Here is a 14,080-nt window from a genome sequence, read left to right as displayed (position 1 = left end):
AAACTTGGGTCTAGAAAGCCTTGACTCAGATACCAGCCCTGCCATTTATTACCTGGGTGAGCCTGAGCCCCGTGTGAGCTTCCTGGTTATCACTTTCCTCATCTATTAAATGGGAGCAATGAGATCTACTATCTTAAGTCAGGCTGCCAGAACAGAATACCATCAACCAGGTGGTTTACAAAGAACAAATTTGTTATGAAATCTGTTTCTCACAGTTCTGGAGGCTGCAAGTCTGAGACCATGTTCTGGTGAGACCCTCTTCCTGACTTCTCACTGCATCCTCATAAGGCAAAAAGTAGGCAAGAGAGCTCTCTGGGGGTTCTTTTATAAGGTCACTAATCCCATTCATAAGGGCTCCAACCTCATGGCCTAATGACCTCCCAAAGGCCCCACCTCCTAATACCCTCATCTTGGGGTTAGGATTTCAATATATAATTCTGGGGGGGACACATTCAGTCTATTACATGTACCGAACAAGATTGTTTTAAGAATAAAATTATATAGGGCACGTAGGTGGCTCAGTCGGTTGAGCATCTGATTCAATTTATTTCAGCTCATGATTCCAGGGTTGTGGGATGTAGCCTGACATCGGGCTCCATGCTAACCATGGAGCCTGCAAAAGATATTCTCTCTCTCTCTCTCTCTCTCTCTCTCTCTACTCTCTCTCTCGCTCCTCCCCTCTGTCCCTCCCTTGCTCACACTCTGTCTAAAAACAAAATTACAAAAAAAAAAAAGAATAAAGTTATAAACTCACAGGAATGTTCCTAGCCCTGAATCTGTGACAAACCAAGTGATGTTTGTTGAGTCCAAATCTAAGTGTCCGTGATATATGTAAGTAATGCCATGCACCATGGAAGACAGAGAGGCAGAATGAACATTTAATCAGCAAGGCAAGTTTTTACTGAGATTCCACCAGAGAGACTTTCACTCAGTCCCCCCAGGTTATGTATGTAATGAGCTGGTTCTCAAACTAGAGTGACCATCAGAATCACTTAAAGGCTTGATTATTTAAATACATATTTCTGGCCCCCTTACCCAGAGTTTTTGATTCAATATGTCTGGGGTGAGGCCTGAGAATTTGCATTTCTAAGTTCCTAAGTGATTCTGATCCTGTTGTTTCAGGTACCACATTCTGAGATCCTCCAGTGGCAAGTGTGGTCTCTGCCCAAAGGAGCCCTTATTCTAGCTGAGGAAATAAAGTTCACATGAAGCTCTACTGAACAGCAAAGCCCTCTGAGTAATCATATGTTGGCAGGTGTGACTCAGACAATGGCTGCCGATGAAGTCTAGAGGAGAGAGAGAACAATGAAGGCTTGAGCAGCCAGTGTGGATCTACTTTGTTGATAAGATTTGTTGATAAGACAGGGGTTGCCTTGAAGGCCAAGGAGACTTTGTATAGGAAGCAGCAAAGCTGATACTGGGCAGCGCCCAATGTTTATGGCTGATGTCTGCTCTGATCGGCCTATGCGCCAACCTGCCGCGTTGATGTCCAATGTGATACGTCAGTGGCCACACCTATCAAACTGCTGAATTTGCCAAAATGGAGGGTTGTGACAGGGAGTCCAGGTAAAGGAAGGAAACCCAGAAGAGGGAATGAGGGTTCTCGCTGGCCGGAAAAACCAGTCTGACTTGGTGAAAGGCAGCACCAGGGAGAAAGGAAAAAGAGGCTGAGAGGGAGGTGGTGGGGGGATGTGTTTGGGCTTGGAGACAAGGGTTCAGGTCAGAGTGGTGAATTTTCCAGGCATAAAGGTTGAACACCAGGAGTGGGGTCAGGAAAGGCAAAAGTGAGATTTAAAAGGGGGAAATCAACAAGATTAGTGAATGGCAGGGCACAGGTTTAAATAAGGATGCTGCTAAAGATGGGAATAAATGGCTCCCAAAAGGTTGGGGGTTTGGGGAGCAAAATGGTTGTGCAGGATGAGGGTGTGCAGTCTGGTGTGGGTTGGTGGGGGAGTTGCTGCCTAGCCAGTTGGGATTGGTTGTCCAAGCTTCTGAGGTGTGCTACCGAGCTCAGAGAGAGGACAGGATTCAAGGCATGGACATAGGAAGTCAGCAGTCTGGAGTCATGAGGGGAAGCCAGGGAAATGTGAAGGCCTTGGGGGAGGGGTGCTCACTATGCTGGACTGAAGTAAAGGGAACACCTGTCTGTTGAGTTCAACTACACTTACGGAGTGTAAGCTGCATGCCAGACCAGGAGGGTGATGGAAAAGAGATCCCTCACATTCTCAGTGGCACCTGTTCCCCTGGCACTCAGGTATGTTCACAAGACAGGTGACTAGGTGGCACTGAGAATGTGAGGGATCTGAAATAATGGGCTACACATGATGTCAGAAAGGACACAGGAAAGCCTCCTGATCAGTAGGGGCACCACGATGGAGGGGACGTATTCATGGATGGCTTCCTGAAGGAGGTGACGCCTACACTAAGAATTGGATGAGCAGGTGAAGGAGTTAACAAATGAAGAACAGTGAGAGGGGTGGTATTTTATTCAGAGAGAGCTGATTTTCAAAAGAAATAGAAACAATTTGGTCTCATTTTAAATGATAGCCCATGTTATTTTTGTTATTACCTTCCATATTTTTTCCTTAAAATAGAAAGCCTAAAAAGAAAACCAGAAGAACATAATAATAGTGGCCAAGGGAGATTAGAATTTCATAAAGCACAAATCAGCAGACCCAGAAGCTGCCAAACCCCAAAGGGGATGCGCCTGCGAAAGTGGGGGGGGGGTGGGCAATGAAGTCAACGGCATCTGAGGGCAAAAGTCATCAAGGACAAAGGTGATCACTATACACTGATAAAAGGAACAATTCTTCCAGAAGATATAACAATGCTGAACTGTATGATTGTAATAACATAGTCTCGGATCATGCAGAGGAAAACTTGGCAATTACAGAAAGAAAATGTTAAGTCCACTGTAATAGTAAAAGATTTTAAGACAGTTGTCATAGAAACAAATAGAACAAGCAGACAAAAACTCAGCAAATACGCACATTTGAACATCTTAATGAACAATAATGACGAATATTAACTATGCTCAACAGTTAGAGAATATATTTTGTTTTCGGGTACGCATAAAACACACATAGCAGGAACCGGGTGCCACACAAGTCCCTTAAGGAATTTACAGTCTAGTAGACCAGTGCCTGATGACCACCAGACTTTGGGATCTGTTTCCTGACGAATTTCAGGAAGAAGAAACTGAACTAAATGAGACTGAATCCCTCACTTGTACTTTTTCCTAGGAAGGACTCCCTGACCCTGCACTGGCCAGCTCTGGCTCCTCTGGGTCACCTCCAGCCAAGGCTAGGGGGCTGTCCTGGGGTGGAGTTCTCAACAGGGACCGCCTCTGGGGAGGGTCCCTGTGGTACTACAAATGCTGGACATACAGGACCAACTGCAGGAGCAAGAAAGTCACTGGCCCAGTGAAGAAGAATGAAATTCTCCTCTCTCTCCCCTGGAAATTTTCTTCATTCCTGACTTGACCTTGTGCAACAAGTTTGCTGACCACAGGTCTGGCAGGTACGGCATGAACCGTTCCCCAAACTTTCAAATCACTTTTGTGCGGTGCTTCTGGTAACATCTTGCAGAGCTGCTTTCCTGCGAAACACAGTTTGGGAGATGGCAGGCCGGCGAAAAGTGCCTCCTGAACCGCCTTCCTTCTGCTTTCTGCAAGCAGGCATCACCACGATAGCCTCATCACAAATAATGACACCAGGAGGTCCCCCAACAGACGCCTGCATGACCTTCCTCCACATGGCCTCTTCCAGGGCCACTTTCACTGTGTGCAACGGGGTTAAACACACAGAAAGAAGGCATCTGGGGCCGATGGGTTTATTTTCCTTTCCCCAGTAAAGTTGACCTTGGCTTCATCACTTCACACTCTAAATGGTTGGATACTATTGTATTACTGTTGTAACCATCACATTTTCTTTTATTAGTGAAAATGCTAAAAATAAGGGAGGCTTCTTACAAGGACAGGGGTCACAGGAATCCCTGTGAGCATTTCTTCTCTTTGAGAACATGATGGCAACGTATGCACTGCCAGGTCACTCACTGGCACTGTCCATGATCTGTCAGCGTGTCCCCTCACCACCGTGGCAGTGGAGCAGAATAAGGCACTGTCAGCCAGGTGGCTCCCAACTCTCACCCAGAAGCCTGTTGTGTAGACCTCATGAAAATGCATTTCACCAGATTGTATGTCAACACAGTCCTGAGGTCGGCATTCGGCTTTCCTTTGGAAACCGAACCAGGGAAGGGACCTCAGACTTGCCCTTGATGTGTCTATACCGGCCAAGAAGATGTGCTAATTCTTCATGACAGTGACACTGACCAGTGGTGATTGAGGAGATGGTGGCCCGGTAAATGATAGGGGACCTGGTGACATACTGTAACATAGCTCCCATCATGTTCAATCAGCTGAGAGTGCCTTGGGTCTGAGAGGCTGTACCTCTGGGGCCTTTCGGAAGTCTCTGGATTTCAGCAACCTTATGAATGACTCATGGTGTGCTGAAGCCAGCTGAAGTGTTAAAGATGATTTAGAGCGAGCAGGATCTGTTCGTGGTTAGACGAACCTCCTTAAGAGTCTAATTGCCAGCTTTCCGGGGGCTTCAAAACCTATTGAGTTTGGAATAAAGCCAGGCCAAGGCTAAATCGTGGCCCCTTCCAATGCTTTCTTTCTCCTTCTGGCCCTCAGGCTCTCAGGCCCTCAGTGTGCTTGTGCGGAGCCCCAAAGCTCCAAACCAGGATAACATAACAAAATGGTGGCCACCGTTAAGTGAGCATGGTGCCAGGAGCTACATACACGGTTTCAAATCCTCACAAAAGTTCTGCATTTCAAAGATAAGGAAATTAAAGTTACTTGCTCCCAAGCCCTAGTAATAGTGAGGGAAATGACATTGGAATCCAGATGGAAAGGATTCCATCCTTACCCGCCCCCCCTCACTTCACTGTGCACATCCACCACCCTCCCTATCAGCTTTTCCTCCCCACCTGTTTCCTTCCTTCTTAGCTGTAAACTAAGCTGCCAAAGCAGTCATTCTTAAAGTGTGATCCTGAGCTGACATCAGCAACACCTGTAAATACAAATTCTTGGACACCAACTTAGAGAATCAGAATCTGAAACTCTGCGAGTTGAGCCCAGCAATCTGCATTTTAACCAAACTCTTCAGATACGCTCGAAGCACACCAGGCTGAAGTGTTCCAAGAACCATGTGGCCGAGATTACCAAGCCGTGACAGTTGTCTCTGCCTCATATGGGAAAGTACAATCATCAGGATTTTCTGGGAGCATTGACAATTATTTTCTTCAGTATGTCGTCTTCCACTCAAGTTCAGTGCCCTAACTTGGGTGGTGACACAGACTTTTCCACCCACTGCAACTGTCAGCCACTGCCTGGAGTATCTTATATCCACCCCGTGAGTGAGATTATTTCATTTGCAGTGCCTTTCCCAGAGGTAAATTATTCGAAACAATAACAACAGGAGAGGCAGCAACAAAAAGCTTGAATGGAGATCAAGTGAAAGGGGGAGAAAGTGAAGGGGCCAAGGGACACAATGGAAGGCCAGCTTTTGTAGGGAAATTATAGGATGGGTTTCTTTTTATTGTGGAAAAAATTATACATAAATCTTACCATCTTAACCGTTTTTAAGTGTGCTTATCAGTGGCATTGAATACATTCACCCTATTGTGCAACCATCGCTACTAGCCATCTCTAGAACTTTTCTGTCATCACTAACTCCCTATTCCTCCCTCCCCAGCACTGGTAACCTCTAGTCTACTCTCTGTCTTATGAATTTGACTTCTCAAGGTCCCTCATGTAAGCAGAATCATACAATATTTTTTTGTGACAGGTTTATTTCATATAGCATAATGTTCTCAAGATACATCCATATTGTAGCATGTGTCAGACTTTTTCACCTTTTTAAGGCTGAATAATATTTCATTGTGTGCAAAGGCCACATTTTGTTCACCAATTCACCCATCAATGGTCATTTGGATGGCTTCCACATTTTGTCTGTTGTGAATTATGCTGCTATGAACATTGATCTACAAATACCTATTTGAGTGTCTACTTTTATACCCAGAGGTGGAATTCCTGGGTCATATGGTAATTCTATATTTAACTTTTTGATGAACCATCCTACTGTTTTCAACAGTGGCTGCACCGGTTTGCATTCCCACCAGCAATGTACAAGGGTCCCAATTCCGCACATCCTCACCAACACTTACAGTTTTCTGTTTTGTTTTGCCTTTTTAATAAAAGTCATTTTAATGTGTGTGATGTAAGATGGGATTTTAGTATATTTCTCCCCACCTTTCTTCACCTAAGAGAAAAAAATGTTTGGCAATGCTTCATCATGTTTCTTAGCACATTAGACCTGAAGGTACCTAAAAGATTGCTTAGTCTAGTATCATTCAAACCTTTAACAGCAGATCCCTTCTTTTCCCTCCCAATTGTCTTACTTGGAACCCTGAAACAAAAGAGAAATTAAAAAAATAGGTCTGGGGCACCTGGGTGGCTCAGTAGGTTAAGTGTCTGACTTTGGCTAAGGTCATGATCTCACAGTCCATGGGTTTGAGCCCCACATTGGGCTCTGGGCTGACAGCTCAGAGCCTGAAGCCTGCTTCAGATTCTGTGTCTCCCTCTCTCTCTCTGCTCCTCCCAAGCTCACTCTCTGTCTCTCTCTCTCTCTCAAAGTAAAGACATTAACAAAAAAATCTGTAAACCCTTAAAAATAAATAGGTCTGATTAATCCAAAGATGGAAACAGAGCCCCATCCCTTTGCCTCCTTCTCTATCTCCTACCCCCATGGAGCTCCACACTGTTCCTCAGAGCCCTGGGACTCTGCAGAACTCAGCGTGAACACCAATATTGGGAATAGGTGCAGGGGACAAAGCTGGGGTCTCTGTCTCTATCCCTCACTGGACTACATGCTCTGTGAGAGCTCTGGGTCAGCTCTTCATCATCAGCAACTAGGTAAGTGCTTGCTACATATAAAGGCTTCATAAATCTATGCATTAAATGTCTGTCTGAATAGATGAATGGATGAGACCAACTTTTAACTACAGTCTAAGGTCAAAGCAAAGCCAAGGCCCAAGATTGTTGAGCCTCATTCAGGGATCCCTCTATTCAAGTGATTCTCAAACTTGGGCCTAGGACAGCTTGTTAAAACACATATTTCTAAGTACCTCCTTTTCCCCGCACCAAGATTCTGTATTAGTAGGTCTGGGTGGGGCCTGAGAATGTGCACTCCTCATAAGTTCCAGCTGATGCCAGAACACTGGGGTAGCCATGCTACCTGTATGTCCCTGGAAGAACCTGAGACCTGTGTGCCTCTATATGCCTATTCTTTTTAAGATACATATTTTTGTATAAAGTCTCCAAATCTTCCAATGAAAGAATAATTTATTTTTAAACTGTGCAAGCCAAATGGAACATTCTGAGAGGTGAATGCCACTTCAAAGTCACCAGTTTGCAATCTTTAGTCTAAGAGAAAGAGCTTAGTCAAAGCAAAGAATTAATAATTCCCACAAAAGAAAACCCCATGCAACTAAAGGCAAAACACAGGAAAAAAGATCCTGAGAGTGAGGACCAAGATGGTTTAGGGAAGAAAAATATTGGAGAGGGACTATTTGGTTGAGAACGGGACGAGTTATCGGCATGGCCTGTCTACAGTAATCAAATTTGCTGGATAATTACTCACCTCCCTACTACTCGAAGCCTGCTGACTACTCATTTTCACAGTTGCATCCTAAATTTAGCTCTAACTCCTGATAACCAGGACCATGCTTCAGGTCTATTCTCTGACCTGGTCCTGGCTAACATCCAAGGCGCCAACACCCTGGGGAAGTTTAGGAGAGATGGCCTGAGTTGTGCTGCCCTAAGTCTGGGCCTTCAGGTCGAAGCCTCAGAGCCCCAGGCAGGATGTGAGCGGCATCTCGTCTGTGGCTGGTGGGGACAGCACGAACTGGCTCAAGGGACTATGCAAACATTCTAGAGCGTCTGTTATGTACTGGGTCCTTATCCTTAGTTCTGATTTAGTTCTCCACAAGTTATTATTTTAGGGAAGGAGTAATTGGAGCTCAAAGAGGTTAAATAATTTGCCCAAAGCCCACACATCCAGGAAGTGGTAATGCTGGAATTCCTTGGGTCTCCTGACTTACCCAACATGTACATCTACATTTTCCTCTTCATCCTAATGGATTGTTGAAGTTAAATCCATCCGAATTCCCTCCTCATGAAAATGCTCTCAATAGTTCCCTGGTGTAGTGTATTTAAAACAAAACACAAAACGAAGACATTCAATGTCAATAGGTTTAAATCTGGATGGTCCTGCTTGCTACCATGTGAACTCAAGCAAGTAACCCTACCCCTCTGCTTTCAGTCGCCCACCTATGAAGTGAAGATTCTACCTACTCAGGAAATGCCAGGAAGAATACATTAGTTATGTCTAAAAGGAACCTAGATAAAGTGCCTATAAGTGGGATTTTCCCTTTCCTGATTCTTGGGAGGACTGGGCAGTTGCCACAATATATGTTGTGCAGTTCACACATGTACGCACACACACACACCCTTCCATAGCCCCTGGCTGCTTGGCAGAGTTCCCAAAGATGAAAGCCTCTGCGGCAAATTGCTGTCACCCCAGAAAAGTCTGGAGGCCTCAGCTCCTTGCCCCACCCTTTGAAGCATTGTAGACATCACTTCCAAAAGTGCACTCCAACAGAACATGGTTCTACTTGGTGTTAGTAGGCCTTGACTCCATAAAATCTTGAGTTAAGCAAAGTTACACCGAATTTTTTTCTGCAGAACACCTGCAGAGATTTTAAAATACTAAGGTGCTTTATGACACTCCAAAGAGAATGGGATAAACCTTACCCAAATTTAACTACACTGTCTCATTTTTTTTTCACTGAGAATCTTGCCAAATTCGTGTCTTGAAAAAGACATGTTGGGAAATACTGGTCCGGCACTCAGGACCTGGGTCTGATCTACTGTTAACACCAGACTGAAGTGTGGCTGCAGCTTTGCTGAGACCAGACGGGGCTGCCCACCAGGGGACTTCTCCAGTGCCTTGCCATTTAAATGTCTAATGGTTTTCTCTTCTGCACAAGCAGCATCCACTAATATACAGGCCCATGCGGTTTGAATTTGCATTTCAGAGCACCTTGCTCAAACTCCAATAGCATTTCGTCCAGAGCTTAAAGAACTGTGGCCATTTCTGGGCAGGAGAGAATAGGAAGGTAGAGCCACCTACAGGAGATTTGTCTTACTGCACAGCAGAATGCTAGGAGCTGGCAGACTGGGAGGGCTGGAGGATACAACATACACCTAGTAGAAACCGCACTACCCCTCTCTTAACTTAAAATGGAGACTTAACAATGAGAGCAGAGTTTTTCATATGTGGGGACTTCTTGTTTGTTGGGGTGGATGGAGAGACACGATTTGGACCATGATTTACATAAGGACAATGTGTGTTGGGGAAGCAGGGATTTGAAATAGATGTTTCCTCTGCAGGGTTGAATATTCATTGAAGTATTCACAAAAGTGAACTCATGTTCAATGTCTCCATTCTGGCCACAATTTTATTCCACTGCAAGATTATTACCCTGATGACAAGAAGTGCCCAATGGTTTACAGGACGTTCACATAAAAAGATTGAGGGCTTTTCATTATAGCTACTAAACTTCATAGTGATTTCCTAGATGTGTTCTTAGCATTTTGAAAAAGAGACTTTCCCACAAAAATTAAGGCAACAGAATTTATGCCATAAGAACTCTGTCTGATGTACCACATTTCGTGATAAAAGCAAAATGTGAAATATGTTAATGTGCTTAGTAACAAATGTGAACAGATGTGTTCAGGCTGATGGGAAAGCTCTTATCAGACCTCAGGGGGAGTGAGGGAGGAGAGCCTTGTATCAGGACAGATCATTCCCAGCTCCCTTGTGGGCAAGGAACGGAGATCATTCCTTCATCCAATGTTCCAGTGTTTCCTGAGGCCTGTAACATACCAGACGCAGCAGTAGGTGCTGTCGATAGCCTGGTGAGGATGACAGACACAGCCCCCCATCCTTGAGATGCCTGTTCCCACAAGGCAACAAGTTGAGAGCAATGTTTCCAAATAGGAAGAATCTTAAAAGTCATCCTATGAGAAATTCTACTTAGGAGATATTTCCATATTTAAAGTAGATTTTGCCAACAGCAGGTGAAAAGGGGCCCATTGGCATTTTCTGAGGCAAGATAACTGTGCCCAAAGTAGATACCAATTTGTCTTTTCCTACAACTCATTGGAAAGTGGGATCAATGCCCTTATGAATACTTTCCATTTCAGAATCTTTATAGAGAAACTTGGGCCTACTTCCACAAGAACATTTTATCAAAGCAATCTTTTCATTTAAGACAAGCTTCAATTATTCAGATGATTGTTTATAATTAAGCTAATTAAATCAACTTTATAATTTGAAAATCTAAGTATCAAGAACCCCAAAATGATGCTTATCATTTTGAATACTCTTGGCCCACTCTCTGCCCTGCTTTTCTTTCTTTCTTTCTTTCTTTTTGTTTTCACTCTCATATGTTTTATTTTTCTTCAAAACTTATCTTAAATCCTTTAAGGAAAAAAATAAATTAAACAAATGAGTTCTAATATTAAAACCTATTATGGGGGCAGGTTGGTGGCTCAGTTGGTTGGGCATCCGACTTTGGCTCAAGTCATGATCTCATGGTTCATGGGTTTGAGCCCCGCATTGGGCTCTGTGCTGACAGCTCAGAGTCTGGAGCCAGCCTAGGACTCTGTGTCTCCCTCTCTCTCTCTCTCTGCCCCTCCCCAGTCATGCTCACTCTTGCACTCTCACTCTCTCAAAAATAAATAAACATTAAAAAATTTTTTTTAAACCTATCATGAAAAAGAACGGCTTACTTGCATGATTTTCAGCGTGGACTATCTAGCTGAATAACTTACATAAAAACCGTGGAGGCCAGCATTCCCATGAGGCCAGATAAATAGTAACTCAAATATAATCAAATGACATCTGGAAAGAACACTCAAATCTCAAAACCTCAAAACACCACTTATTCCTACAGTTGTGAAAAGGCAATGTGGTTTTTTTTATTATTGTTTATTTATTTTGAGAGAGAGAGCACATGCTCATGCTTGGGGCAGGGGCAGAGATAGAGAGAGAGAAAGAATCCTAAGCAGGCCTCAGGCTCAATGCATGGAGCCCAAGGACATGGGGCTCAGCTTGATCCCACAACTTTGAGATCAGAAATCAAGAGTCTGAGACTTAACAGACTGAGCCACTCAGGTGCCTGGCTACGTGGTTCTTAATAACAAAAGCCAGAAAACCACAAAATGTGTTTCTGGCTCTAAAACAAGACAATAGCAGAGAACGAGAGACTTTCTGGAGAAGAACATGTTCAAGTCTAAACAGTCCATACCATCTATAAATGGGGGCTGGGGAGAAGATGGTGGGAAGAGGCAGGAGGGAAACTTCTGGAATTCTAGGGTATCTCCATCTGGGTGAAAGTTACATGAGTGATTACTTACATTAAAATTATCAAGCTGTACACTTAATATTGGTACACTTGACATACTATGTTATACTTTAATTAAATTTATAGTAATTAAATTTCCTCATTATACCTTAACTAAACATACTTTAGTAGGTTACACTTTAATATGTATTCAATTAATGTGTATGTGTGTGTAGGATTCTTATTTCAGAAATCTTGTTGAATCTTAAGATGACCCAAAGTGAAATTTTATAGGGGTTAAGTTCTATTCACTATGTTCTATTACCTCTTTTGCCAAAGTAAGGAAATGGGTATATATTTTTTCAAAGTGTCCAGGTAGAATAAGGATTAAAACCAAAATGTGTTCTACTTAGAATCAGCATATCTTGCCCCAAAATGAGAGGCTCTGGGTCCCCCAGGCTTCCTCTCAGACAGGCAGGAACTCTGCTCTCAGATGAGCCCACCACATTGGACGCGAACCCTCAGGGCTTGGAGGGCCCTCCTTCAGAAGCAGGTGTCTCGACGGGCCTAGGTCCAAGCAGCACACTGAGGAAGCCAGTCTTTACTCAGTTGACTGGACCTGGGTGTCCCAGAGGGCCAGGACACTGACAGCGAGAGGAAAGCCACTTCCCAAGCTCATCAAAAGGCACAGCTGGCTGTGCTTTGCTGCTGACCTGTCCTCCCTATGTGACCACCACAAACAGCCTGACTTCCTGTGAATGTACGGGAGAAGGTGTGTTTTCCTAAAATGTTACATTAGATAGAATACCAAAGCCTGGGGATGCAGTGTCCCAGTGAATCTTACTGAGAGAGGCTTCCACTCAAGTCAAACAAACCAGCACCGGCGCGTACTCACTCGACGCCATGCACTGGGCAGGGTCCTGGGGGCACAGAGACCCATGGGAACATGAACTCTGGGTGCTGTCCAGTGTGGAAGGTAGGCAGGCAAGCGAAGCATCACTTGCCATGCTGGCTAAGTCACAGGTAGGTACACAGTACGACTGAGGTATACGGTAGGAGAGACTTAATTTTGTCCCAGAGTTAGGGAGGCTCTGGAGAGGAAATCATTTCCAACTGTTTCCCAATAAGACCAACAGGTCATAGGAAATTCCAGCATATTCTAACACACGATATGATGAAGGAAGTAGAACAGTCTCCCAGAGTCTCACCACCCAGGACAGCCACTGTTAATGTCTTGCTTACCTGCATCCAGATGTTTCTGCCCACCCAGCATTAATCCATCATTAACTCCATGCGTGGCACTTGGCTAAGGGTTTTTCACCCTCTCATTTTATCCTCATGACAAACCTGTACAGCAAGTAGAATGAGAGAGGTATAAATATGGAGATTGGCAAGTGTGTCAATCTCATTTCACAAGCAAGGAGGTAGGGAGATTAAGGAAGGGGGTGACTTGCCCAGGCTGCCCAAGTTGGGAAGTGATAGGACTTACTTACCTCCTGGTATAACTGCGGAGCCTAGGCTCCTAACCGCCCAGGAGGACGGGGCCTATTTCCAGCTCCAGCCTGGAGTCCACGGTGACCTGGAGGGAGAGGGTGGAGAGAAACAGAGTTATGAGTGGTAGGAAGTGAAGCTGGGTGGGGAGAACAGTGAGTGCTTTGCTGAGAAGTTTGGACTTTAGCCTGAATGCAATGAGTGTCTTCTAGCACTCTTAAGCATGAAAGTGACAACTCCCGTTTTGGGTTTCAGAAGGATTCTGCGGGCAGCTCTGTGGGTGGGGCATAACCCGCAGCGGTGTGAGTGGTTACAAGGCAGTGCAGGCGACCCTTGGTCAGAATAGCAGGCCTGGGAAGGAGAGCCAAGCCAAGAAACCTGTCTGGGTGGAAACACCGTGCTTCCAGGCTGAGTGAAAGGCTGTGAAGGACAAAGGAGAAAGAAGGACTAAGGAGGACTCCGAGCTAGGGTCCTAGTTTCAGTGACCAAGAGGAATCTGTTCACGTTGACCTCTTTCCTGTGCTGGGCACTGTGCTAGATACTAGGGCACAAAGCTGAGTTACAACTGACCGTGACTTTGGGACAACAGAAATTTGCACTCTTGAAAGGGTCCATGACAAGACCCCCTTATGCTCGATTCTACTTGATGGAGAAAACATGGCTCCTGAAGCCCCATATGTACATTTTAGCCATTGAAGTCATTAAAAATGCCACAGGTAGAAACAGGCCACAGATTTTTCAAGAGCAGCCTTTCTTGGTGGTCTGAAGCCAGAGGGTTGGACTTAGGTTCATTTTTAATCATTTACAAAAATACCTAGATGCTGTGATGCCTTGTGAGGGAAGAAGCAAGAAATCATTTCATTTCCTTAATGCCATCAATATGAACTTTGAGTTTTCATGTCCCAGACCTTGGTGCCATGAAGGGACACATTCAATCAGATTCTCTTAAAGGGTTATTATTTTAAACTCATCCAGACCTAAGCTCTTTGTGTTATTAGGAAAAAAAAAATCTTAGACATATCTCTGGCAGAACTGAATAGTGGTATTAATGAAATTAAATCTAACTGAATGAGATTTAATAAATTCTGATATTTTATATAGAGTGACTTAGCCCCAT

At 44.4% G+C, this 14,080-nt stretch overlaps 1 long non-coding RNA gene across 1 annotated transcript in view; it reads right to left on the bottom strand.

Annotated features, from left to right (window-relative positions):
* Positions 1 to 12,791, bottom strand: part of LOC115306271 — a 42,475-nt gene extending 29,684 nt beyond the window's left edge. The window contains exons 1-2 of the long non-coding RNA XR_003915287.1: positions 12,715 to 12,791; positions 8,164 to 8,260 (exon numbers count right to left, since the gene is read on the bottom strand). This is a non-coding gene — a long non-coding RNA (uncharacterized LOC115306271). The remainder of the gene's footprint in view (positions 1 to 8,163; positions 8,261 to 12,714) is intronic.
* Between the last annotated feature and the right edge of the window lie 1,289 nt (positions 12,792 to 14,080).

The sequence above is a fragment of the Suricata suricatta genome, chromosome 2 (assembly GCF_006229205.1).
Source record: "Suricata suricatta isolate VVHF042 chromosome 2, meerkat_22Aug2017_6uvM2_HiC, whole genome shotgun sequence".
In the NCBI taxonomy this organism is placed as follows: Eukaryota; Metazoa; Chordata; class Mammalia; order Carnivora; family Herpestidae; genus Suricata; species Suricata suricatta.
Note: the sequence above shows the minus strand (reverse complement) of the source record. Positions and strands in the feature narration are given on the sequence as shown.